This window comes from Cryptomeria japonica, chromosome 10 (assembly GCF_030272615.1).
Source record: "Cryptomeria japonica chromosome 10, Sugi_1.0, whole genome shotgun sequence".
NCBI lineage: Eukaryota > Viridiplantae > Streptophyta > Pinopsida > Cupressales > Cupressaceae > Cryptomeria > Cryptomeria japonica.
Window position 1 is genome coordinate 273,092,710 of NC_081414.1, and position 27,844 is coordinate 273,120,553.

Below are 27,844 nucleotides of genomic sequence, written 5' to 3' on the forward strand. Positions count from 1 at the left end.
TGGACCCCCTCACGTCTGTTGTCAAGGCTAATCCAGATTTTGTAGTGTTGGGCTCTAGGAAAGATTCTAACAAAGAAATGTCTTTTTCTGGTAAAGTTAAAGTTTTATGCCATGAATGGCATGATATTTCCCCCACTCAGTAGGAAATTCCTTTGTGTCTTTGGTGGGTGGGTGGTTGTAGGTTTTGTTTTTTGTTTCTCTGTGTAGTGGTTTTGTTTTTATTTTTCGCTAGTTTTTTGCATTTTTTGGTCTAGGTTGTAGTTTTTTGGCTAGGTGTGCACTCCTCATGCCCCCCAAGTAGTTGGTTGTTAGCAGTTATGTAAAAGGTTTGGGCCTATCCCACTTTAATTAATAATTTAAAATTTAAATTATAATAAAGCTTTGAATTTTAAGTAATTGATAAATATGATCAATTGTGTGATAAACATTGGTGATAAGAAAGATAGATCTTGAAGTTTAAAATTTTATCATACAATTGAAAAAATAATTTTAAAGAGGGTCAAATTGATATGGATAATTGGCATATGAATGCATGTATAGAAAAAATAAATAAATAAATTATATATATATATATATATATATATATATATATATATATATATATATATATATATGAGTGGCTACAAGAAGTTGAGTCCCACTTTTGGGCAAAAAGTTGAAGTGATTTCTCCGTTTTTCAAATTTTCTATCGATTGATGTCAAAATTTGAGGCACTTAGAGATTGAATCTCGGAATACTTCAATAATAGAAAATTTAGTTCGTGGACTATACTTTTCAAATGTGTATTTTATTTCAATACCCACATGGTAGAGATCTCTGTTTAGTAGGCATGTTTAAAACCACTTTTTCAAAATGCATGTTTGAGGACCATACCACAAGTGTATGACCACTATTTTTTGACTCAAATAAATGAATTTTTACAAATCCTTTTGGGAAATGATACCCAAGACACCAAATATTGATGAGAATATTTTTTCTTTTATTTATTTTTTTATTGAATAATTTTTTTTATTAATTTTTAATTGACAATAAAGTACATTTTCAAAACATCGAGTGTGCGACCACCACAATATGATGAAAATTTCATATTTTTAATTTTTTTAATCTTCAAAAGAATTGTATGTAGATTGATGTCATATAATTTTTTTTTCTAAAAACCTAAAAAAAAAAAGTTATTAAAGTTTTACTGAACCTCAATATTTTAGGTTTAGGTACCACTCTTGATTAATAAATAATGCAAAAATAGTTAAAATAATCTTATCACTATAAAATCTACATTTTTTAAATCAAGACACTGAGAACTCTAATTAGTTTTCATTTCATCAAAAAATTTGATTAGGAAGGCCCTAAAAAAATTAGGCCAAGGCATAAATTTGATATTCTTTTGCCTTAGCCATTTTTTTGGTGGTCCAAGCATAGGCTTGGTCCCACCAAGCCTAACTCATAGCCAAAACCAAGGCAGAGGGTTGTTTCCCACTCCAAATTTTATGAAACAGGCGCCCATTATTTTAAATTCAAAAAATGGGCGCCTATTTCACTTTGTACCGTTGAAAGCAAAACGGGCACCTGTTTTTTAGAAACGTGTACCCGATTTGAAAACGGGCACCGGTTTCATTAAAATATCGAGCGCCCATTTCTTAAAAGATCCGTTGGGCAGAAAACTAGCCCACAAGGACAAATTTCAATGATTGAATGATTATTCAATCATTATCCAACATGTTTGATCTGCAAAGAGTATTTTGTTAAATAATTCTCTTTTCTTGTCTTGTTATCGATTTGATACGGAGATCCATTCGAATTCAAATTTTGGTGTAGCCATGGGATCAAATCAACACAGAAAAAGGAAAAGGAAGGTTCTGACAGCTGAAGACATTGCAACAAATAGAGAGAAGGAGGCAAAACGTCAATGAGAAAGAAGAGCAAGAATTAAACAATTGAACAATGTTGGAGCTTCAAGTTCAACAATCATTTCAGAAGAAGAGAACATCGAGGACACCATAAATATTGAAGAAGGAAACACAATAGAACCAAATTTAGGTGCATCTTCTAATCCATTATTGGATACAGGCATGTCTTCACAACCCCATGTTTATTCTCATGAACAAATTAGTGATTTAGTAGAAGCAGGTTACTCATTAAATCAAACCCCAATTGAAAATCAAACCCTAAATGAAAGTAAAACTCAAATTGAAACCCCAATTGAAATTGAAAATCAACCAGCAATTTAAATCAATAATGTGGATGTAGACATGGAAACACCAATTGAAAAAGAAACATGTTTGAATGATAATGAAATGAATGAATATCTTCAAATTAAAAGTGATGTGCTAAACAATCTTCCTAGCTTGGTTTCATGGAGACGGATTAGGACACATGCAAATAGATTGTTTAAACAATTTTTTTATAATATGAAATTTAGGTTTCAATGTCAATTAATGTTACAAGTAATTAAAATGACTAAAATGCGAAAAGTGATGAAGAAGTTAGGCTTTTATGTCAAACCCAAGAAGAAGGATGAGTCTTTAAAACAAGTTGTATCGACTGTTGCTAGCACCTTTGATACAATTGGAGAGAAAAGTCATTTTAAAGATAGGAATGTGACACAATGAGCAATAACAACAACTTTAGTAAGCAAAACAACTTCTGATAAAAGAATGATGACTAACATAAGTGGATATCTTAATATTCATTGTAAAACTTTGTCAACAGTTGTAAAGAGAAGAGTTAAATTTGAAAGTGATCCGACAAACAATTTGTGGACTTTTAGTGGTAGACTATGAAGGTCTGATATGAAACTTACTAGTGAAGCCAAAACTTTGATCGAAAAATTATGGCATGATAATACAAGAGTATCACCTAATGCTAGAGATGTTCTTAAAGTAAGAGTTGGGTCAAAAATTCACAATCCAAATCCAAAACACCTTTTGGACATGACTCAAACAGAATTGTACAATTTTTTTTTGCATGATAAGGTGTTAACTATTGACATTAGTCAAAGGTATTTTGAAAAGTGTAAACCTTGGTATGTTCAGATTAACAAGGAAAGAGTCACGTGTTGTTGCAAAACTCATGTTTAATTTCATTACCATTATCATGTATTTTGATATATACGTGTTACCATGCATAGTAATGAAATGTTGCAATATAATGTGGTATACATATACCACCTGAAACTATAAAGGAGTTTATATCAAGTTTTTTTTGCAACCCACCTAATGAGCAATATTTTCTTTTCAATGCATGGGTTTTTGGTATATGTGATATATGTGGTAATCTTGCATTGTTGGATGAACGTTTGCATGAAAATCTTTCAATTGATTTTGGACAACAATTAGTTGATGTAAAAATATTTAAAACCGTTGAGTATCCATTGAAGGATGGAAAGGTTGGAAGAGGGTGCGATCTAATTACTGAAAAACTTAGTGTTCAAGCATTTATGAATGAATTTAAGAGTAAGATCATACCTAAATATGTTAAACACTCTCAAAATGTTAGATGGCTCAATGCTCAGTTTCAAATATGTAAGAATACATTTCCTATTGGTATTATACTTTTGTTCATTGACTTTGCAGAGAACTACATGCTCGCTCCACAAGATGAGGTCCAATCACAATATTACAATTCGGTGCAAGTAGCATTTTTTGTTCATATTGTCTATAGACATGCACCTGATAGTACATAAGAGGATCGTAAAATTTTGAGAGGGTACCATTTCTATATGATTGATAATAAATTACACTCATCAGAGTTTGTCCAGTATTGCTTCAAGACATTTTATGATAATTTGAGGGAGAGAGAAATTCAGATGACACAACATCTAATATGGTCAGATAATTGCATAAAGCAATTCAAGAATGCTAGAATGTTTTATTGGTTGAGTAGGATACATAAGAAAACTAATATTGAACACATGTGGAGTTTTTTTGAGGTTGGACACGAGAAAGGAGAACATGATGGTGTCAGTGCATGTGTTAAGAGAGCCCCTTGCAAAGAGCAACTCAAATTCAAGGAAAAAGATAAATTTAAAAATGCAAGTGCAATTGTGGATTGGTGTAGTGCAACTTTATCCACAAGATCAAGTCAGCACTCTAAAATCAAACGTTTCTTCTGGCTAGTTTAAGAGGAGAATATCCTTCCAAGATATGATTGTGATACAATCAATGGGTCAACTAGATGGCATTCATTTAAGAATTCTAATTCTAACACTTGGACTATATGGACTAGTGAGCTTGCATTGTCAATTTTGTGTTGCAGGTGAATGGGAAGAATGTGAGAATATAGAATGGGAGGAATGCGAGAGTTCATTAAGAGAGAGAGAGAGAGAGAGAGAGAGAGAGAGAGTAGCTAATGAGAGTGAGAGAGAGAAAGAGAGAGTAGCTAATGAGAGAGAGTGGGTGAGATAGATAGATAGAGATAGTAGGTAATGAGAGAGAGTGAGAGAGAGAGATAGAGAGAGATAGAGAAGATAATGAGAGAGAGTGAGATAGAGATAGAGTAGGTAATGTGTGTGTGTTGTGTGTGTGTGTGTGTGTGTGTGTGTGTGTGTGTGTGTGTGTGTGTGTGTGAGAGAGAGAGAGAGAGAGAGAATTTAACATTTAAACATCTAACTATACACATGTATAATATTTAAATATATGTGGCATTGGTGTGAAAATGGATCTAAGAAATCTTATATCATAAAAGGTCCTACTAAGGGGTCTGGGTATCTTAAAAGGTCCTAGGTTATACTAAGGGATCCCAGGATATCATTTTAACTTCTAACTATACATGTTTAACATTTATACATAACATTGGAAACATATAGAACATAACATTTCAACACATCAAAATGAAATTTAAACATTTAAACATCTAACTATACACATGTATAACATTTAAATATATGTAGCATTGGGGTGAAAATGGGTCTAAGGATGTATTAAAGGGTTCTTAGTTTCTTACAGGGTCAAACAATGTCCTAGGATGTATTAAGGCATCCTATAATGTCTTAAGAGGTCCTAGGATGTACTAAGGGGTCCTAGAGAGAGACAGAGAGAAGCTAATGAGAGAGATTGAGTGATATATATAGATATATATATAGTGAGTGATATATATATATATATATATATATATAGAGAGAGAGAGAGAGAGAGCATCTAACTATACACATGTATAACATTTAAATATATGTAGCATTGGGGTGAAAATGGGTCTAAGGATGTATTAAAGGGTTCTTAGTTTCTTACAGGGTCAAACAATGTCCTAGGATGTATTAAGGCATCCTATAATGTCTTAAGAGGTCCTACGATGTACTAAGGGGTCCTAGAGAGAGACAGAGAGAAGCTAATGAGAGAGATTGAGTGATATATATAGATATATATATAGTGAGTGATATATATATATATATATATATATATATATATATATATATATATAGAGAGAGAGAGAGAGAGAGAGAGAGAGAGAGAGATTTAAACATCTAACTATACACATGTATAACATTTAAATATATGTAGCATTGGGGTGAAAATGGATCTAAGGAATCTTATGTCATAAAAGGTCCTACTAAGGGGTCCTAGGTATCCTAGAGAGAGAGAGAGAGAGAGAGAGAGAGAGAGGGTTATTGTTCATTTTCTATCTATAGTTTATTGTTTGTTTTTTGTCTAGGGTTTATTGTTCATTTACGTTTTTGTTTTTGTTTTCTACCTAGGGTTTTAAGTTTTAACTATTTTTTATTTTTCATGTTTTCTACAATATTGGAAAACTAAAAACATCTATTTTAAACATAAAATTAAATCATTTTTTTACACTATTAAACAAAAAAAAAATTCAAACTTAAATTTTTTAACCTACTCACTACAATTAAAAAATAACAATAAATTAACATGCTTTTAGAAAAATAATAATAAAGAAATAAAAAAACAAAGGTATGTACTTGGAATGAGGAAAAAAATGGTCTGGGGGGTCGGCTGGCAAGCTAAAAATGGGCACCCCTGCTTCCTGAAATTGCTTACCCATTTTTTGAACAGTGAAAATGAGGAAAAAATATCTTAAAAAAAATTAAATACATTTCCAAAATGGGACCCCGTTTTTTAAAATTGGGCACTCGATTTGTAAAAAACATGTGCCTGTTTTGCTTCGGGGGCTCGAACCAAAATGAATGCACATTTTTGAAAATGTGCGCCTGTTTTATTCACGGCTCGGGCTCTTGAAGCGAAATGGGCGCCCAATTTTTACAAATCGGGCACCTATTTCTAGTGGGTAATTTTCCCAACCCACAGACTTCCATGGGATTGAGACCCAACTTTCAACTCTTTTATATATATATATAGCTCAATCTCATCTTAATGAAAGATAGCTCAATCTTATCCTATTAAAAGATCATAGAGTATGATTTGAAATGTTGATGTTGATGTTGATAAACATTAAATAATTAAATATCATCGCTCTCTTCTTTGGATCAATCTCATCTTGGTGATGGATCATAAAGTATGTGATCCAAAATATTGATGTTGATAAATGTTAAATTGTAAAATTTAGAAATATATGCATATTTATATCATTGATTGTGGAAAATCCATGCTATTAATAGACAACTATATGAAAATGTGTATAATGAATACATAATGTGTGCAGTGGATTTAATAAGTGAGTGAAAAGGTCAAAGGTATAATAATAGAATAGATGGATTTATTGAAGGATAAATATTTGAAAATATGTGTAATACATAAATACAAGACAAAAAGACTAACTTTACATAAAATAATGTGTGTGTGCATGCCTATTCTTATTTGAGAGAATTTTTTCTTACAATTTATTTTATATGTTGTGATGACACTTCTTACCAATATTGAGAGAAAATGTAGTCATATAAAGCTTATATTAATTTGATTTTTTTTTTAATTGATAAACAAATGTTTATAAATATAATATTATATTTTGAGTTTTTTCTTTCTTTCTTTATTATCTATTTAGTAAATTTTATTTATGATAATAGAATAATAATCTACCATCCTATAAAAGAACAATACAAATTTAATATATATTTTTTATTTTTTTCCTCATTAAATCATATATTTTTCATATTTTTAAAATATGAAAAAAGTGAACATTAATAAACTATTAAAATGAAATAAAAAATAGACAAAAACAAGGGAAAAAACTAAATTTAAAATAAAAAATGTATATATTAATCATTTGTAATATTAGAGGAAAATAAGAAGATGGAGTTGATCTAGTATATGTTAATTTTTTTCTTTTAGTTAAAGAGGATTATTTGTTTTTCTTAAACAAACAAAATTGTTATGTTAGAATTGTCTTCACATTAAAGAGCAATATATATTTTATAAAAAGACACTCATTTAAAAAATTGTCAAAAACAATTAGATGACCATCAAATTTAAGTCTTGTAAGTGTAAATCAATTTTTTGTTTAGATCAAGTAATGCTTGTTGGAAATGATTTTTTTTGGCCTTCGACTAGAGTCAAGAAACTAAGTGTAGACACCTAAAAATGTCTCATTAATTCTACACTAATTATTCATCTATTTAATTAAGTAATTCTTTAATTATTTGATTAAATTAAATATTTCTTCTGATCAGAACATTTAACATTTCTAATTATCGAATTTCTATCATTTCATCATTTAATCAATTAACCCTATCTCAATTATTAATTAAATATAAATTATTTAATTAATTGCAACATTTTCCTTAGTTAAATAATCTTTATTATTTAATTAATTCAATTGCTTATGATTAAATAATTTCATTAATTAATTTAATTCTTCCAATCCCCAAATTCTAATTCCAAATAATTCCATCTAGTTTCATTTCATTTTTCCCCAAATTCCAATTTCATTTAATTCCAATTAATTTCATTTCATCCAAATTCATATTTCATCAAATCCGAATTTCAGTTAATTTTGTGTGCATTTTCAACATTCGAAAGTCCAAATTCAAATCTAAATTTAAAATGAAAATCAAATTCAATTTCAAAATCTTACAACACATGCTAAAATCATAAATGATTGATCAAATCGATTATCTAATCAGTTAACTCAGTTAACTCACCAATCTCCCATTTTCACTCAAAATTAGCTTTATATGACTAATCAATAATTTCAGTCTTCTAATCAATCTATTCAGTCTAATGATCAATCAATCCACTTATCTCTCCAATCAATTCAGTCATCTGATTCATCAACTTAGTCAACTGACTAATCTATTCAGTTCACTAGCCAATCTATCTAGTTGACTCCTCAATCAACCCTCTTAACAAATCAATCAAAATGAGTTAACAGATCAATCAATTTCAGTTGTCTATCAATCAACACTTGAGTTCAAATTATCACCCCTTATGTGTTGAAAATATATAAATTCAACCTCATTTATCAATTCAATCTAGAATCACAGTCTTCAAAATTGTTGTCCATCTTATGCAGGAAATCAAGTGCAATACCTGAGAGCCACCTACACCAACAACAATGGAGAAGAATAATGGAAGCACAAATAGACAATAGGGAGTTTAATTAGTTTAATTCTTCCACTTCTTTCATTTATTTCATTGCTTTGTGTTTAAAATCAGCTTGATTAGTTAAGGATTTTGTGATTCGTCCTTTTAGCCTAATTAGCTTAGATTTGATGATTTCAAACATTATAACAATTGGTGAACCCGACGTGAAGAAATTCTAAACTTCATTTGCTGTTTTGATTGATTTTACAGATCCGTACATGCACATAAAACCAGAATCCGCAATTGATCAGACAAAAATTCGCAATTGCTAATATTTATCCTCACTTGCTATAAAAGTCCGTTGCAATTGATAGTAAAATCCGTCGCAATTGCTCAAAAAAGAAAAAATATTTTTTTGGTTGTCGTTTCTTAATAAGTTGATCTTGCGCACCTAGCCCATAAAAATCTTTCAATTATGTAAATTTTCATTTTTTGCATAAAATGTGTCTAATCCAATGGCAGGAAAGGTAACCTTCAAAATTGCAGGTGCAAGGAGGGCAAGACAACATAGGAGAGAACAAAAAACATACCAAAGACTCCTAAAAGCAGAAAGAGAGCTTCATGAAATGAAAGAGAAAGAAGAAATTGCCCAATACCATAGAAACATCCATCGATTCATTGCCAAATACAAATTTTATGACGACATTGATGTGATGGCTCGTGTGATTTGGGATAACATCATTGCAGAATAAATCTCTATCTTTTGTCTTTTTCTATTGTTTAAAGATATATATATATATATATATATATATATATATATATATATATATATTGTACGTTAGGAAATAGGAAATCATCACAAAACAAGATAAACATAATAGCTCAATCACAAAAGCATCCATTGCAATGAATCTATCCTAAGACACACTCAATAGAGACATGAAACAAAAGCATTCAAAAGCAAAGAAATTAAGCAAACCAAAGACACGATTTGAATGCTCCTTCATGCGGCTCCATTGTTCTTCTTTCTTCTTCAAATGGTTTGGTTGTGGATCTCACCTACAAGTGCACACACAATTGAAAGCAAGTAGACGGGATTTTTGATCAAGAGTACTAGAAGCGTAAATTCGATAATCTGATTAGCGATCAAGAATCAAGGGGTTTGATTGAAGAAATTCATCCAATTTATAGATAAATTGGAGAAAAGACAAGATTAGCATGATTCAATTCAAATGGAAATTGCAAATCAATTATGTCAATTATGACAAATTATGCACTTTCTATGCAAAATTTGTTGATTGATGATTTATGACAATTTATGACAAATTTCTATGTCAAGAATTAATTGATTGTCAATTATGACAAATTGACATGTCATTTCCATGAATTTAGGAGAGAAATAGGAGGAAATTGAAACTAGGAATTAGAAAATTAGGAAATTAAGAATTAGGAATTAGGAATTAAGAAATTGATGGAAATTAGAAATTAGGTAAATTAATTAATAATTTATCATTTATTAATTAATTCACAAAGAGGAATAATTAGCCAATTAAATGAACATTTAATTGTAATGAGAAGACTTAGGATAAATAAATAATTTATTAATCCTAAAGGAAGAAATGACACACAAGGTTAAATGATTAAATCACGAAACCCTAGAAGATGAATTAGAAATGCAAGGATGACAATTAGGTCTTGACAAAGGATAATTGATATCGATTCGATCATGATTTTGGATTGATAAATGCACCGAGGAACAATGACAAATTGATCCAAATTGACATAATTGAAAAGGATGACGATCGATGTCAAATCGATCGTAAAATGACGAGATTGACAAGTTGATAAGAGATTTACAAGATCGACCAAAATCATGATTAAATATTGTTATCGACAAGACCAAATTTGAAAGCGAGACAAATGAAGAATGCAAAAGAAAGACTCGATGCTCGCAAATGATTTATGACAAATTATGCACTTTCTATGCAAAATTTGTTGATTGATGATTTATGACAATTTATGACAAATTTCTATGTCAAGAATTGATTGATTGTCAATTATGACAAATTGACATGTCATTTCCATGAATTTAGGAGAGAAATAGGAGGAAATTGAAATTAGGAATTAGAAAATTAGGAAATTAAGAATTAGGAATTAGGAATTAAGAAATTGATGGAAATTAGAAATTAGGTAAATTAATTAATAATTTATCATTTATTAATTAATTCACAAAGAGGAATAATTAGCCAATTAAATGAACATTTAATTGTAATGAGAAGACTTAGGATAAATAAATAATTTATTAATCCTAAAGGAAGAAATGACACACAAGGTTAAATGATTAAATCACGAAACCCTAGAAGATGAATTAGAAATGCAAGGATGACAATTAGGTCTTGACAAAGGATAATTGATATCGATTCGATCATGATTTTGGATTGATAAATGCACCGAGGAACAATGACAAATTGATCCAAATTGACATAATTGAAAAGGATGACGATCGATGTCAAATCGATCGTAAAATGACGAGATTGACAAGTTGATAAGAGATTTACAAGATCGACCAAAATCATGATTAAATATTGTTATCGACAAGACCAAATTTGAAAGCGAGACAAATGAAGAATGCAAAAGAAAGACTCGATGCTCGCAAATGATAAAGACCAAGTGCGTAACATAGGAGAAATGTTAATGCGACGCAAAAACCTAAAATGAGGCAATGCGCAAATGTTAAAGTATGACTCCGCAAGCGTTGACCATTTTTAGGTGTCTACATATATATATATATAAACTGTTGAGAAATTGACCTGATATTTTTATGCAATTGCTCAGACATCAATTCACAATTGCTATCACAGTAATTCACAATTGACTGCATATCAGTTTGCAATTGATCATATATCAGTTCACAATTGCTCAGTAGTTAGTTCGCAATTGCAAGTTTAGGTTTTTCACATTTTGTCTTTATTTAGTTCTTGTTTTTATCAAGATTTGTCTCTATTTGTGAAAATACAGAGCTCTATAATTGGGAAAATTAGGCTGGATAGCCCACCATGTGTCTAGTAACATTATTTTCTCTGCAGGGTTAGAGTAGAGAACTTCTTTTGGTGGTTTTAAAAAGAACAAAATTAAATTCTTTCTTATTCTTTCACAAATTTCTATGAAGGTTAAAAATGAACACCATGCTTGTGTGGAGCAACATCTCCACTTAGAATAGAAAATCATTGCAATGGAAGGATAAAAAGAAATTTGTTTTTCATGTCTTCGAAAGGATAAGTATTATTCTCTCCCATTCAATGGGTGATTAGAAAACCAAACTCTCTTCTTTTATGCTTTCAGTAAATTTTTGTACTTACAACATTTAGAAGGCTTGCCCTCCTGAGTTGCCTTTAGGGCGCCATTAACGCCAGTGAGAGGGGAACGACCTAAGTGGCAACAGCTAAAGCCAAGTAATCCAAGCCACTATAAATAAATGCGTATGTGATAAAAATCATATGCGACAAGTGTTACATGTTGTCACAACGACGTTATGTCTCCCTCAGTGCCTATATGACATGTTAAAATTGTTAGGTCCCGGAGACAACTGAGAGGGGGGGCGGTGAATCAATTGTCTAATAAATTCAAACCAAAAACCAATTAACCAACTTAATGCTTAATACCGGTAAACCAGTTAAGAATGCCGGTAGACAGTGTTAATAGTAAATTGCTATACCGGTAAGGATTAATGCATGAAACATAAACATAAAGCCATCCACAACACATAACACCAATATTTGTATAAGGGGAAAAACCACGGTGGGAAACCTTACCCACAATCAGATAATACTACTGCAGATAGTAAGTGTACATAAATGGGGTATGCACATGCAGAAAGGCCAACAACCTAGAGCTCACTGCTCAATCACAAAATGGGAGTCACATTGACTACAGTTGGATGGTTAAATCCAATATGAATGTACTGCACAAAATAGCATCTTCATATGCTGGAATCAGTACCGGTGTAATGCTGATATGCTTATACAAAAACCTAAATTCACCTTCAAATGATGTCTTTATGTATTCCTCTGCTTGATCTCGCATATACCTTCACACAATTCTTTATCGCATTCCACAATTGATCTTACAATAAGATCTTACATTTATACCATACCCTAAGACCAATTTTAGTAGGTCGGCTCTACAAGATATTACAATAAAATATTTTTACAAACAATATAATATCCGATGCAATAACCGATTAAACATGTCGGCTTAATGTATTTACATCAATAATAAATCATCTCCATAGCGTGCCATGCTGATTTGGAAAAGATAAACCTGTCGGTGTAACCCTAGATAACCTGGACCTATTTGCCGGTAAGAGCAAATATGCAAATATGAATATACCAATGATTAATTCTTCAAAACAAAGTGTCCACATGATGTCTTCAACATTACCAAGTGTCTTCCACATTTTTTCAAATACCGATGAACATTATATCCTGCCGGTGAACCATATACCAGTAACTGTTGCACAGTTTACTTGCTTGCCGGTGAATGTTGTTGGATCTCCAAAGTGCTTGTTTTCAGTAGGTGTTGACATCAATGACAAAACCATACCAAAATACCAACAAAAATATGTAGAGCATAACCTCTACGGACTAGGAGACCTCCCTCAATGGAGTGTAAAACGCTGCTGATTGTGACCACTCAAACATAACCCTTTCTAAACACCTTAGAAATTAGAAGCCAAACTGAGTCAGTAACCAGACACTTGAATTATCACAGTGCAAGGGTGGGGAAGAATCTGCCCCCAAGACACTCACCATATATCTCCCAAGATAATGGGCCAATTGAGGAGCAATCTTCTTTGGTCTAATTTCCAAAAAAAGACAAAAAAATGGGACTGTTTGAGCTGAAGGAGTATCAAGATGTGGGTTGTGGTAATAATTTTGACCTTTTGACCATTAGGAGAGTTTGCTTGATGTGCTATTGATTGACCAATTACATCGAAAAAAAATGGGGTCTTGAAAAAGACTCCAACATTCATGGGAATTTGAAAAAGTTCCTTAAACAAGTATTATTTTCATGGTATTATTGTTTTTGATGTGTCTGTTGTGTCCTTTGCTACATTAAACCAAATTCAAACATTTTAGAAAACACCAAAAACAAAGTGCAACCTCAACCAAAGTTTTGTCAAAGAGCACAACAAGATAAAATCCCTCAAAGTCAAACGTCAACATCAAACCAAAACTTTTGCAAAATTCAAAGATGAAAAACATAACATTCTCAAGTGATCTTAAGTCCTAGACATCTAGTTAATGCATAAGTCCTTTAGTGTCATATACTACACAAAGTTTTTGCACAAGTCCTCACATCACAAAAAGAGTAGTCTTCAACCAGGTTGCATCCACTCATATAGAATTCAATATTGCATTAGAGTCTAAGAAACATACCTCAATACATGGGTCTGAAAGGAGACGATGAATTTCCATTTGAGCAACCCAATCTTGGGCCAAACAATGACCAATTAGCAATAATAAATAGTTTGGACAACCTTGCTTGGAAACTAAAAGTTGATCATGCTCAGTACGATATAGTTGAAACCGTCATAGATAATGAGATCCAAAAATCTGTCTATCTTGATGAAAAATTGAGGAAAAAGATAAAAAAGGCAGCTCAAAAGGAAGCCATCAAACAATTGGTTGAAAAGACCATAGCAGAGTTTTTAAATCCTCGTTAGAGTCCTTAAGAAAAGTATCAATCATTCCTAGGATCCATATAGTCTACATTATAATCCTTAGCATATGGGTTTGAAACAAAACAATAAATTCCCATTTGAGCAACCCAATCTTGGGTCAAACAACGTTCAATTAGAAATAATTGATGGGTTAAACATACTTGCTGAGGAATTGATAGTTGATCAAGACCAATTCAACATAGTCCAAGCTGTCATAGATGATGAAGTTTGGAAGTCAGTACAAATTGACATAGACCTTGAAAATCAAATCAAAGAAGAGGCAGAATTCGAAGAATTTTGGCAATACGTTGAAGATCTTGTGTTCGAATTTCAAAATCCTTGATAGCAAGTATTCACTTATAGATTGCATTGTGTGCATTTTAGTCTTTAGAAAATCTTAGAAGCATACCTAGCTACATTTAGTTGAGTCTTGCATCTGCATTTTAGAGAGTCTTAAAGAGTCAAGATCATGTTGGAATAACATTCATGCCATTAAAACGTGCTCAAAAGGAGAAACATCAGATGTAACCTAACAATGACCCTTCACTTAGCCCAACATGGAATATGAACTTGTCCATAGATCAATAAACATTGGGTCGGAGACCCATAACCTTATCAAAAAACACATACATGATGCCTTCCATTTATGAAATACAACATAATCTGACAAAAGAAGAATTGGAAGCAGCCCAACAAGATCTTGCAACGCTTATCATCCACAATGCTCTCATCAATAATAATAGAGACAAATATCTCGCACTATTAGTCCAAAATGGGGCTAAATTACCTCCAGGGGTGGACATTTCGGCTATATTTCCGCTAGGTGTGACATTGAATCAAAATATTCCTCAAGTGCCTACTGAAGCAACACTTGCTAAATCAACCCAGGGTGTATCTCAAAATACTCAAGCGACTACAACTTCAGCATCGTCAACAATTGCATCAGCAAGTACTAATGTTACATCTTAGATAATGCCCAGTGTAACAACACAAGCTACAATAGCTCAAAAAATTGCTTCGACAAGTATAACTCAACCTTCAGTTTCACGTAGATCCACCTACAATGGCCAAAATATGAATCAAGAAATAACTAGCTCATCTTAGCTGAATGCCAATGCACAATTTGTATACTTTACATTATCTAGTGGGACTTATGGTACACAACTACATGATCAGTCTACATTTCAACAAGCTCAAAGTTACTCCAATACTATCCCTTTTGTGGGAAACACTCATCAAGTCAATATACTATTGATGCAAACAAAGATTCTAACTCAACAAATGGAGAATCTTCAAAAAACATGACTGGTATGAAAACAATCAATGATAAAAAGAGCTATAGAATGGAGGACCTCTGTCCATATCCTTTTGACAAAAATTTATACATGCCACCTTTTCCCATGCATTTTGAAACTCGAAGGTTCGTCAAATATAGAGGGAAAGGTGATCCTCAAGATCATGTCAGAGAATTCTTCACGACATATATCTAGGTAGCTCACGATGATACATACTTAATGAGGCTATTTTCCAAAATTCTTGGAGGGACAACATTAGAATGGTTTTCACACCTCCCACCTAAGATTGCTTTGTGGGGTGAACTGGTTGAGTTATTCACATCAAACATTGCATTCAATATAGATAATACAATTACCCTGATGGATTTATGTGCAACAAAGCAAAAGGAAGGAGAAATCTTTGCTACATTCTTGCAAGGATGGAGAGGTTTATACCATAGATGTCTTAGTCACATCCCTGAAGCTGAGCAAATAGACATTTTCAATGAAAATATTGTACCTCGAATTAAGTATCCATTACAAATATGATGCCTAAACAATTTTAAAGACATCATTGAAAAAGGCATCAAATGTGAAAGAGGCCTACTAGAACAAGGGATACTAAAACACCACAAAGATAATGGGCCATACACAAGTATAAAGAAAGAAAGGCCAAAATTTTGGCCTAGGAATAAGAATGTCACAAATGATGGAGTTGTTGATGCTCATGTTGTAAACAGATCTAAACCAACAGTATATCTGCAAGGACCAACTGATTTTGCCAATAAGAATCAAACTCATATAAACAACACCAATGCACTCTAGTCAAGCAATCTAAGACCACCAAGGGCAAGCGTACCCAAAAGAAATTTACACCCCTTGGTGAGCCTATTGAATCAACACTCAAAAAATTGATACAATGCAATGCCATAACTTTACCAAAAGCTAGGCCATATGAACGAGGTCCATTCAAGCCTGCTTGGTGGAATGACAATGATTTTTGTGAGTACCACCGCAATAGAGGTCACATGACAACAAGTTATTACAAACTGAAGAACCTCATACAAGGTCTCATTGATCAAGGCGACATTACCGTGGATACCAATAAGGCACCAAACACAAATCATACCATCTTCAAGGATCCTTTTATCAAGCATGACAAAGGAAAGGCTTCTAGTTCCAATCCACAAAACAATACTGCCAATATAAACTAATGTCACATTTGACTATGTCATAAACGCACTCAGTGCAGGAGATGACACAATGGCTACAATCACAATAAATCCCACAAGAAGAGACTGTGTTGTCATCACTAGAAGATCAAAGGTCACATTACAAGGGTTACCTTAAAAACCCCCTTCAACAACTAGCAACTACAATATGGTGGATCAATTGAAGCGAACTCCAACCCAAATTTCATTATTTGATTTACTGCGCATCTCGCCAGCTCATAAAGCGGTCCTTGACAAAGCATTACAAGATTCAGTTGTTGCCAGAGATATTGATGATAACACATTCTAGTCCATGGTTGTAAACTTGGTAGCTTCAAAATTCGCATTCACTAAGCAGGATGTACCTACAGACTGACCCATGCATAATGATCCCTTACACTTGGAAGCTTTGATTGACCAAAAGAAAGTTCAAAGAGTACTTATAGATGGTGGAGCTAGCCTTAACATATGCACATTATATTTGATTAAAGCTTTAGGATATTCTGAACATTATATTGATTCTACCAAGAGAATCAATATCAAAGCTTATGATGATGAGGAATGCCCTTCTAAGGGTATAGTGACTTTGCCATTTCAAATAGGACTAGTTACAACATACATCACCTTTCAAGTCCTAGACCTAGAATTGGGGTACAATATGCTATTAGGCCGCCCATGGATACATACCATGCAAGCAGTACCATCAATATTTCACCAACGTGTGAAGTTCATACAATGGAATTGAGATAACCGTCCATGGTGATCTAAACCCTTTTCAACACTGCAATTATTTAAGGGCAAGCACAAATAATCAAGTACCAAACAATCAGTCAAATCCACTTCACTTACAAATGAAATCATTATCAATCACAAAAACAAAAAAAATGCACCCACCACATCTTCTTTACGGATTAAGGAAGTTGGGTGTGGGAATATTCCATTTCAAGTACCTCGATTGACAAACAAGCATCTCTTTCTTCCAAGTCTTTTGGGAAGCCTCAAAACACAATAATGAAGCAAGATAAAGGAAAGGAGATAGTGAAGTATTCAGATTCACGCTCTTTTATTAGATGGGGAGACTTACAAGAAGAATATCTAGATGAAGATGTCAATCACTGGATATATAGAGAAGAAGACGACATGGAAATACCCAGGTTACCTCTAGATGAGTATGGCAATGACTTCAAGATGCTACAAAAAACATGGGTATGATGGTACCATGAGATTGGGATTGTAGAACCAAGGCATATTAGAACCTGTTCTACCACATGAAAACCCAAAGAATCAAGGGCTAGGATATAAACATGTACCAAAGATAATTGAGGCAAGGCAACGTACACTAGATATACTAAACAAGCCTAGGTTACTCTCAGAGTACATACCTTAGAATCAGTTGTCAACACAAGAATTTCCCTCTTCATCTCACAAAAGCAGGAGATCATCAACATCTCCTAGTATGGAATCAGATGGTGAAGATATGAGGCAATTTCTACAAGAAACTAACACAGAATCATATAGCAATATAGTACCAGAAACATATGAACAAGCAAATATGGTAACAGATAAAGGATTAGCACCAATAAATGAGCCTAATCCTTGGTTATTGTCAATATTTTTTCCAAGAGAAACAACTCCAACTCCTCCATTTGAGTCAGATGAAGAAAGAATGCAACAACTAATACCAGGCTTAAGAAGGGTATCCATAATACACAGAAGGTCCACTAATCAAACTCAACTACAAGAACAAGAAGAGATGAGTGACATAGTCTCAGAAAGTGAAACATACATAGAAAGTGTGACAAATTCTCATGACTATGAATTCCCATCTGATAATGATGACAACCCACAAGCAATTTATGAGGAGGACATATCAGGTCATCCAAATAAACAAGTATACATGTTATCGGGATTTTCTACAGAAGGGAACAATGACCTATCCCTTATACATCCATATTTGATTGATTGGGGGTAGAAAGAAAATCCACAATTAGATCGGTTCCAAAATGTTGAAGCCATAGCTAAATTCTTGGGTACAAGGGACAAACTCCCTCATAATGATCACAAGACTGGCTTTGAAATAAAAAAAGACAGAACTACATATTTCGAAGAAGCAAGCTTCTCTTCTAGTCAAGACAATGGTAATGAAGCAGAACACATATCTCATAATAGAATGGATACTCTTCCTCTTGATAATGAACAATCAAAATTACTGTTAGAATAAACCGAAGAAATCAACATTGGTAATGATGAAAAAGTTCGTAATATACATCTAGCAAAGTCCTTGAATCCAACATTAAAAGAGAAGTTTATCCAGTTCTTTAAGCAAAGACTCATCAATTTCACATGGTCTTACGAAGATATGCCAGGGTTAGATCCTTAATTGGTCTTACATCATTTACCATTACTTCCAGGACTAAAACCATATAAGTAGAAACTCAGGAAGATGCACCCTCACATAGCTTTATTAGTCAAAATAGAGCTATAAAAATTATTGAAAGTGGGTTTCATTAGAACCACAAACTATGCTGAGTAGATTTAAAATCTAGTCCCAGTAACCAAGCATACTGGAGGTATCAGGATCTGCATCAATTTCAGAGATCTCAACCAGGCTTGCCCAAAAGATGACTTTCCACTCCCTAACATAGACATGATAGTGGACTTGACAGCTGGAAATGAAATGCTATCACTAATGGATGGTTTTTTTGGTTATAATCCAATCCAAATTGCACTAGAGGACCAACCTAAGACAACATTCAGTTGTCCATGGGGAACATGTTGCTGGAATGTGATGCCATTTGGCCTTAAAAATGGATGCGCTACTTATCAAAGGGAAATGACCACCTTATTCCATGACATGATACACACAATCATGGAAGACTATGTGGATGATTTTCTAGCAAAAGACAACACAAGAGATGATCATCTAAACATATTTTTAAAAATCTTTGATAGACTTGAGCAATATAATGTACGAAGTTCAATCCAAAAAAAAGTGTTTTTGGAGTAACATCCAAAAAACTCTTGGGATTCATTATATCTAATCGCGACATTGAAATAGATCAAGAAAAATTAAATTCCATTTTAGACATGCCATCACCCACTACACTCAAGCAACTCAGAATTCTGCAAGGCAAATTACAATCCATAAGGCGTTTCATTGCCCAATTGGCAGAAAAGTGCCAGCCATTTCAACACCTTTTAAAGAAAGGTGTCACATTCAAATGGACACAACAATGCCAGGAGGCAATCCAGAAACTAAAAGAATATCTTTTGTCCACACCAGTCTTGGTTCCACCCATGCATGAGAAACCCTTACTCCTATATATAGTTGCAACAAATTCCTCCTTAGGTGCTCTTCAAGTACAACATGACGAACAAGGAAAAGGGAGAGTTGTCTATTACATCAGTAGAACACTCGTTGGATATGAACTCAATTACACACCAATAGAAAGAGCGTGTCTTGCAGTAGTTTTTGCATCACAAAAACTGAGACATTATATGTTGAGTCATAAAGTCCAGCTCATCGCACACTTCAATCCACTCAAATACTTGATGAACATAGCAGCTTTAACAGGAAGGTTTTCCAAGTGGGTCATGATACTTAGTAAATTCAACATTCAATATATCAACAGAAAAGCCATCAAAGGACAAATCATAGCAGGTCAACTTGCAAAAGCACTCCTACAAGACAATCATCCAATGGTGGTAGATTTTCCAAATGAGTCACTATTTACACTGTCAGCACAAACAAACTCGAAACAATTCTTTGATGGATCTCACACAAATCATGGAGCAGGAGCAGGAATTCTATTCATAACTCCTCAAGGAGATTCAATTCCCAAATAATTTAGGATCAACTTCCCTCGCACCAATAACATCATTGAATATGAAGCCCTAGTGGTAGGAATCCGTACTGCACTACAATGGAAAATCAAGTAACTTCAAGTCTTCAGAGACTCACATCTTATTATTAATCAAGTCAATGATGATTACAGTACAAAAGATGATAAGCTAACACCCTACAAACAATTGGTCGAAGAATACAAACAACACTTCACCAATGTAACATTTGAACAAATACCAAGAGCGCATAACAAGGCAGTCGATGCAATGGAAACAATAGGATCTCTCTTGGATATGCCACATGATGGAACTCACTTTACATTTCAAGTGGAACAAATCATTGTGCCAGCTCATGAAATATCATCCACTGAATATATATGTATGATAACAGGACCCGAGTCCCCATGGTACAAAGATATATAAGCATACCTGCATGATCAATATATACCTCATGATCTTTCACGAAATCAAAGGAAGGTACTCATCCAATAATCGTCAAGATATTCAATCATTGTTGATACTTTGTATAGAAAAAGTGTAGACAACACCTTACTTAGATGCCTCAATGTTGAGGAGGCACAAATTACCTTAAAAGAAGTTCATGATGGCAAATGTGGGGCACATTCTTCTGAACCGTCCCTAACAAAAACACTATTATGAACAAGTTATTAGGCCTACAATAGAAAATGACGCTTACAAGTATGTCCAAAGATGCAATAAATGCCAAATGCATGGAAACCTGATTCATGCACCTACTCAAGATCTTCAGCCAATAACATCACCATGACCATTTTCACGTTGGGGCTTAGATCTTGTAAGAAAAATGAACCCCACCTCCTCCAATGGACATAAGTTTATTGTCACAGCTACTGAGTACTTCACAAAATGGGTTGAGAAAATCCCAATGACCTTCACAATAGGGAAGCAAATAGCTAAATTCATTTTGAATTATATCATTTGTAGATATGGAGTTCCCATGTGCATTATAACAGACAACAGACGACCCTTCAAAAATCAAGAAGTAAGTGAACTTTGTGACCAATTTCACATCCAACAACATTTTGTGACGCCCTACTATCCCCAAAGCAATGGTCAAGATGAGGCAACAAACAAGACTATTCTGAAAATTTTAAAGAAAGTTGTCAATGATACTGGATGAGATTGGCATCTCCAGCTAAATCCATCTCTTTGGGCCTATCAAATTGGTGTTCGTACAACCACTAGTACCACACCTTACTCTTTAATTTATGGTTCAGAGGCTATTTTACCTATTGAGGTAGATTTTCCATCCCTAAGAGTCTCTTTGAAAAACATTATCTCAGAAGAAGACTACAGAGTAGCATGTTTGCAAGAACTAGAATTCCTAGATGAAAAACGACAAAGCGCTCTAAATCATTTAAAAGGATATAAAAACATAACTAGAAGAAGCTACAATAAAAGTGTGAACCCATGTTGCTTCGAGGTAGGCAAAATCGTTCTTAAATAAAATCAAAGGAATCTTGCTGAACGCGAAAAAATCAGGAAAGTTCGAGCCTTACTGGTTAGGTCCTTTTGTTATAACCAAAGTAGTTGGAAACAACGCTTATCATTTGCAAATGATGGAGGGAGATCCACTCCCCGATCCCATTAACAACATGAACCTAAAAAGATATTACATCTAAGGGTGAGTTCACTTCAATTTTCAATACTGCATTTGCATATTTCTTTACTGCATTGCATATCTTCATTTCATAGTACATCATAGTTGTTTGCATATCACCATTGCACAACATATAGTTTCATACCATTATTCCTTTCTCATATAGTTGCATAAATAACATAAGATGATTGTTTGAGTTGTTCACCTGTCTGCAATGAAAGAAAAGAAGGTGGACTCATTTTCTAGATACTTGATCAGGAAGTCTTTAGGAGGCCTTTAGTCATTCAGTATCAAACATCGCCTTGTCATTGAGATTGTCATTGAGATTTATCTATGGTTGAGTAGAGGTTTCACTATTGAACCTTGTTACCCAGAATCTATCAATTGCTATACCTCACACATTAATCAATGCTCTAAGTCATTATAGATACTTGGTTGGTCATGTGGCTAGTGAAAAATCAATAAATTCTACTTTAGCACCGCTGTAATTGTCATATCCACATAGGTTTCATTACTTACAAGTCAAGGCACAAAAATGAAGAAAAAGAAAAGAAAAATACTATGCCAATTTCCATCTCAATGCAAAATTAAAAAAAATAATATATTACTGAAATATCACGCATAAAAGTGCGACAATAAAAGGCTTGACTATGGGAACATGCAATTAAATCCATCAGGGCTATAGACACCTACTGTCAATGGAGCAATATTTGAGAGATTACAATGCATAACCTCATTGGAGCCCTAAAAGCTTGCTGGAAGCGAGACTCTATCCAGGATGCTTTTGAAGTTAGAATAACTTACGTAGCTAGCCACATAGGATTCCAAGGGCCTTTGATAGTCATAAGAGTCAAAATAAATTCAAATGCACACACATTGGCAAAAGATCAAAGTTTCAAGACTTGATAGAGAAGTTTTCCGCGCCTCTATTCATAAATCTTGGCTACACAGCGTGTTAGATTGCATTATCTAAAGCCTTTTGAGAATGGATTGAAATCCTATCTCTGAAATGTTTCACACCTTCAATTCAATCAGTGTATTTTAGAATGATGGGCACACATATTCATCCTTGTTTAGGGACTGCATCTTCATATCGCATATTGTATTAGTATAATTGGCATTTGGAAAATTCATTGTCTCCACCACATTCTGCAGATCATCATGTCATCACAGGTCTGCATACTTGGGGGCATAACAGAAAAAATCCTAAACATTTAGATAAAGTCTTGAAAAAATCAATCCAAAAACAATCAAATATCGATCCACAAGATCCAAAAACAGTTAGAAATCAATTAAAAAACTTGCAATAAATTATCTCACAAGAATCAAACACCCTAGCAGATATCCAGTAAACACTTCGCACAAAGTTAAACAAAGAATACAACTCTCTTGTCAAAATGTCTACACTCAAGCTGATCAACTGTTTAATCTATCAAATCACTATAAAACTATCAACAAGATCACCATCCTGACTTAAACAGAATCGGTACACTCGAAACCAGACAGGCCAATCTTAAAAGGGGTCCAAAACTTCTGAAACTAGACATTATCAAAATCACATCAAACATATCAAAGAAAAGACATAGTCAATCCAACTGCCAAGTTTTGTCTATTTTGATTGACTCTTTTATCAAATTGGCGAAGATCATTTCTTTTAGCTACTCAAGGATGTCCAAAAAAGTGACTAGAGGAGTCGTGATGAGAATGATCCTTTTTATTTGTTTGCATTTGTGGTTTGTACCAATTAAGTTCTTGGGAAATTTCTTTGTTGGGTGTCTGTGATAGGAGCATTCAGCTTGTGAATGCCACACATACCTCGACCCCTAGCATAATTCCCAGAATGAAGGGTTCAATCCTTGTCTGCTTCTTTAAATGAGATATCTATACATCTTGGTTCCTCATACCCTGTTGTAATAAGATCCATTGTTACATAATAAAGCTCAATGATGATAATGTATTGCACTACGAATAAAGAAATGAAGAATTTTTCATCAAAACCTTATCAATCAAATTGTTTCCATCATATATACTTCTGGAATAAATAAGGTTGGTTCAATTGATTTATCATTTCATATCATTTCTTCTAATCTATTCTCCATCTAACAACTAACAATTCTTCCAATTTCACCTATTTTGACACAACAAAAAATTTCACTTTGCATTAGTCCATTGTATTATCACAAGTATGTCATCAATCATCACATAAAGTTTCATACATCGCAAAATAAAGGCACATCACATCACTGCATTATATCACATTAGCATTAGATGCATTACCAAGTAAGTATAAAATAAAAACCAAAACAATAGACATAACATATATCACCAAATAACTCATCACCAAAAGTACATATCATATGTCTCATCAAAATGTATCAGAACACATCGTATCTATGCTACATCATCAATAACATAACATCTCAACCAATGCTGCCTCTATCTCCAAGAGGATCCTGCCTACCAGATCCTACCCTAGGATGTCCCAAAGATGTCTGAGGTGGACCCATAACACCACCACTACTAGTCCGTTGAGAAGTAGACCTACTAGAACCTGAACCACCTCTATACTCACTGAAACTAGGAGCTCTTTGTGCCTCAGGAACAACACCATCATAGAGTTGTCTATAATACAAAGCCTCCTACACAACATAATAAAGGTTGTCTAACTGCCTGCGTGCATTAGTACCCAAAGTAAAATGCTGGTCATAAGAAGTCTGAACTAACCGTATCTACCTCACTACATCATCTCTCTCCCTCTATAGCCAATCTCTCTTAGCAGCTATCTTCTCTCTCTCACCCACTATCTGATATCTCTCTATGGTATGCTCCTCCATTGCCCGATGATACTGATCTTTATCCTCCATCCACCGCTACCACAAAGTAGCAACCAAGTCCTCCAAACTCCTAACCTAAGCCCTCATTCCCTCCTCATCATCATCTCCCTCTACATCTCCTCTCTCCATAGCCTGGGGCATATCAACATCATGTCCACCATCTCGACCCTCATCTCCATCGCCTCTTGAAAAGCCTAATACTGACTCATCGCTCTCACTCCCACTCTCACCAAAATGGTTGAAGCTATTCTGGCTCCAAAACAGACCTTTTGTACAACATGATAGCGACTTGTTAGTCAATCACAATCATTTATTACAAAATTGACAGTGTAAAATGCATGACTAACACGTGTGTTAGTCAATCCATACTGCCATTTTGGAGCCAGAATAGACGTGTCCCACCAAAATTGCTCATAGATGCAGTACCTCCACTGATATCCACATTCTCTCCTCCACCCTCCACCTACTCTACAACTGCTGCTATCAGATCTATCTGACCCCTATCATGTCCTCCTTTTCCACCATCTCTCCCTCCTTAGTCTCTCCACCCTCTATCTCTACCCCCTAACCCTGCGACCACCAACATCTCTCCCAATAAGATATCTCTATTGTCGACAAAAAGGAAGGCGTTGGGCATCATCAACCCGACCGGGGCAAGTAAGATAAGGTCTCCATGAGAAGTACTGTAATGTATCGATTTGATGACACCAATATAAAAATGTTACCCGATGCCCTATGACTAACTCCAACAGTGTATCTCTATGACTAACTCCAACAGTGTATCTGTAAGCATATGGTTGCTCTATCTCTAAATCAACATGTATCATAGGATGGAATATAGCCATTTGCTCCCATGTCCATATCTGGAGCAAAGTAACACCACATCCAACGGATCTGTGTTGCAAATATACAATCCCATGCATCTAATGATATAAAGTGGCAAGAAGATAGGGACCCCAAGCAAACACTCGTCTATCAATAACCATATCGTGAATCACTCGTCCCCATCCAACATGGAAACCATGGGTATGTCTATCAAGGATCAATAATTTAGCAATAGTGCAACCAAGAACAACGGTGAGATCATCATAATCAAAATCATCCCAATGAATCTCATAACGACCTCAGATATGAAGATCATCCTCAGAACACTCAAATAGCGCACACAAAGCAGATGCCTTATCACTGCAACCAAAAGTAACTCGGGCACCAAATATGGGAATGTGTAGAATACACCACACATCCTCAAGTGTGATAGACGCCTCACCTATCTGAAGATGAAATGAATAAGTCTCTGAATGCCACCACTCAACCAAAGTAGTAATCATGGCCCTGTTGGTCATAACTTCAGACAAGTGCACTATATGATACAATCCAACCTGTCCAAGCAAAGCAGTATCCTTTGCATCTAATTCATGACGTCGATCAAGACCATCTAGCCTAGTCTATCTCGCGATCAAGACTGGATAATTCTCTCGCATTTGAGAAAAAGCACAATGAATCCCTAAAGACAACAGGCAACCCATACAAAGATAGGGCCAGTAAAACCAGCCCAAACAACCAACTATAAGGGCCCTCAAGATTTACAATTGGCCTTGTGGGAATGAAGAGTCATATCAAAAGAAGGCTTGGACGTCTTTGAATGCTTTCCCTTTACAGTAATCCATCTTTCTTCAACTTTAGCTTCTACAACTGACCAATCTGAAGGGCCCAACACCGATCTTTCCAGACTGCAATAAAGAGTGTCAGAAGAGGGAGCAACAACCATCGTGGACATAGGATCAAAACCAACAGATGGGGCAAAAGTTGTGCCAACTCACTATGAAGCAATCGATGGGGTAAGAGACAACAAACCATTTTCAACAAAAGAGACAACAACAACCTGTATCACAACATCTTTAATCATAGGAACATCTGTAGTGGCATCCGAAGAATTCATTTCCAATAAAGAATCTGAGCCAACTAGAGTAGAAACCCCAACACCCAATGACTCTTTAGTAGTGTCCAAAGATTTCTTAACCATGTAATGTTGGTAAGAGGCCCTCGACCACCACGAGGCCACAAGATTTTTCTTCTCAAGCCCACAATTCCCAGCCGCATGGCTGGTTTTAAAGCATCTATGATACTTGAAAAGAATACCTTCATAATCCAAAGATTGGACCCAACTACCAAAAGAGAAATTAATGGCAATCTCAATTGGCAGTCCCTTAGAAACATCTAGCTTAACCAGAATGCGAGCAAAAGTAGTAAGGTAAAGCCCAAAGGAGTCATTCTCAACCATAATGAAGCTCCCAATAGCATCACCAATTTCCTCAAAGAGAGAATTAGCCCACAAATGGAGATGAAGGTAAGGAAGCCTAACCCAAATCAGAATTTAGTTGAACTTCTCAGAAAGGGGGTTAAAATCAGAGTGCCAAGGTTTGGCCAAAAGTGGCATTTTATCTTTCTCATAGAAAAATATTTCACACAAGATTGTTCTTCTATCCTTAGCATTCTCAAATTTAGCAACAAAGAAACCTTTAGCCATAGGGTAAATGTGAACAGTACCAGAAATGAGAGGATCTCAATGCTGGGAGATCCATTTATGCAACTCTGAGAGGTTGGGCTAGATACACTTGAATCTATAGATAATACTATGCTCCGTAAAAATCTTCACATTGTTCTCTATTTCCCATTCAGACTCCATATTCACATTGACAGAGGCGACGCAGGAGACAGGGATAAATCCTCTTCCTTCCCCTCTACATAAAAATGAAGAGGGAACCCTCGAAACCCAAGTACAGTTGAGGTGAAAGCCACTTGCAACCACTGATACCCATGATCAGCCATAGGAGTATGTGCACCAAGTTGTGGTACCAAAACGAGGTCTTAAGATGCCACTTATTTTCT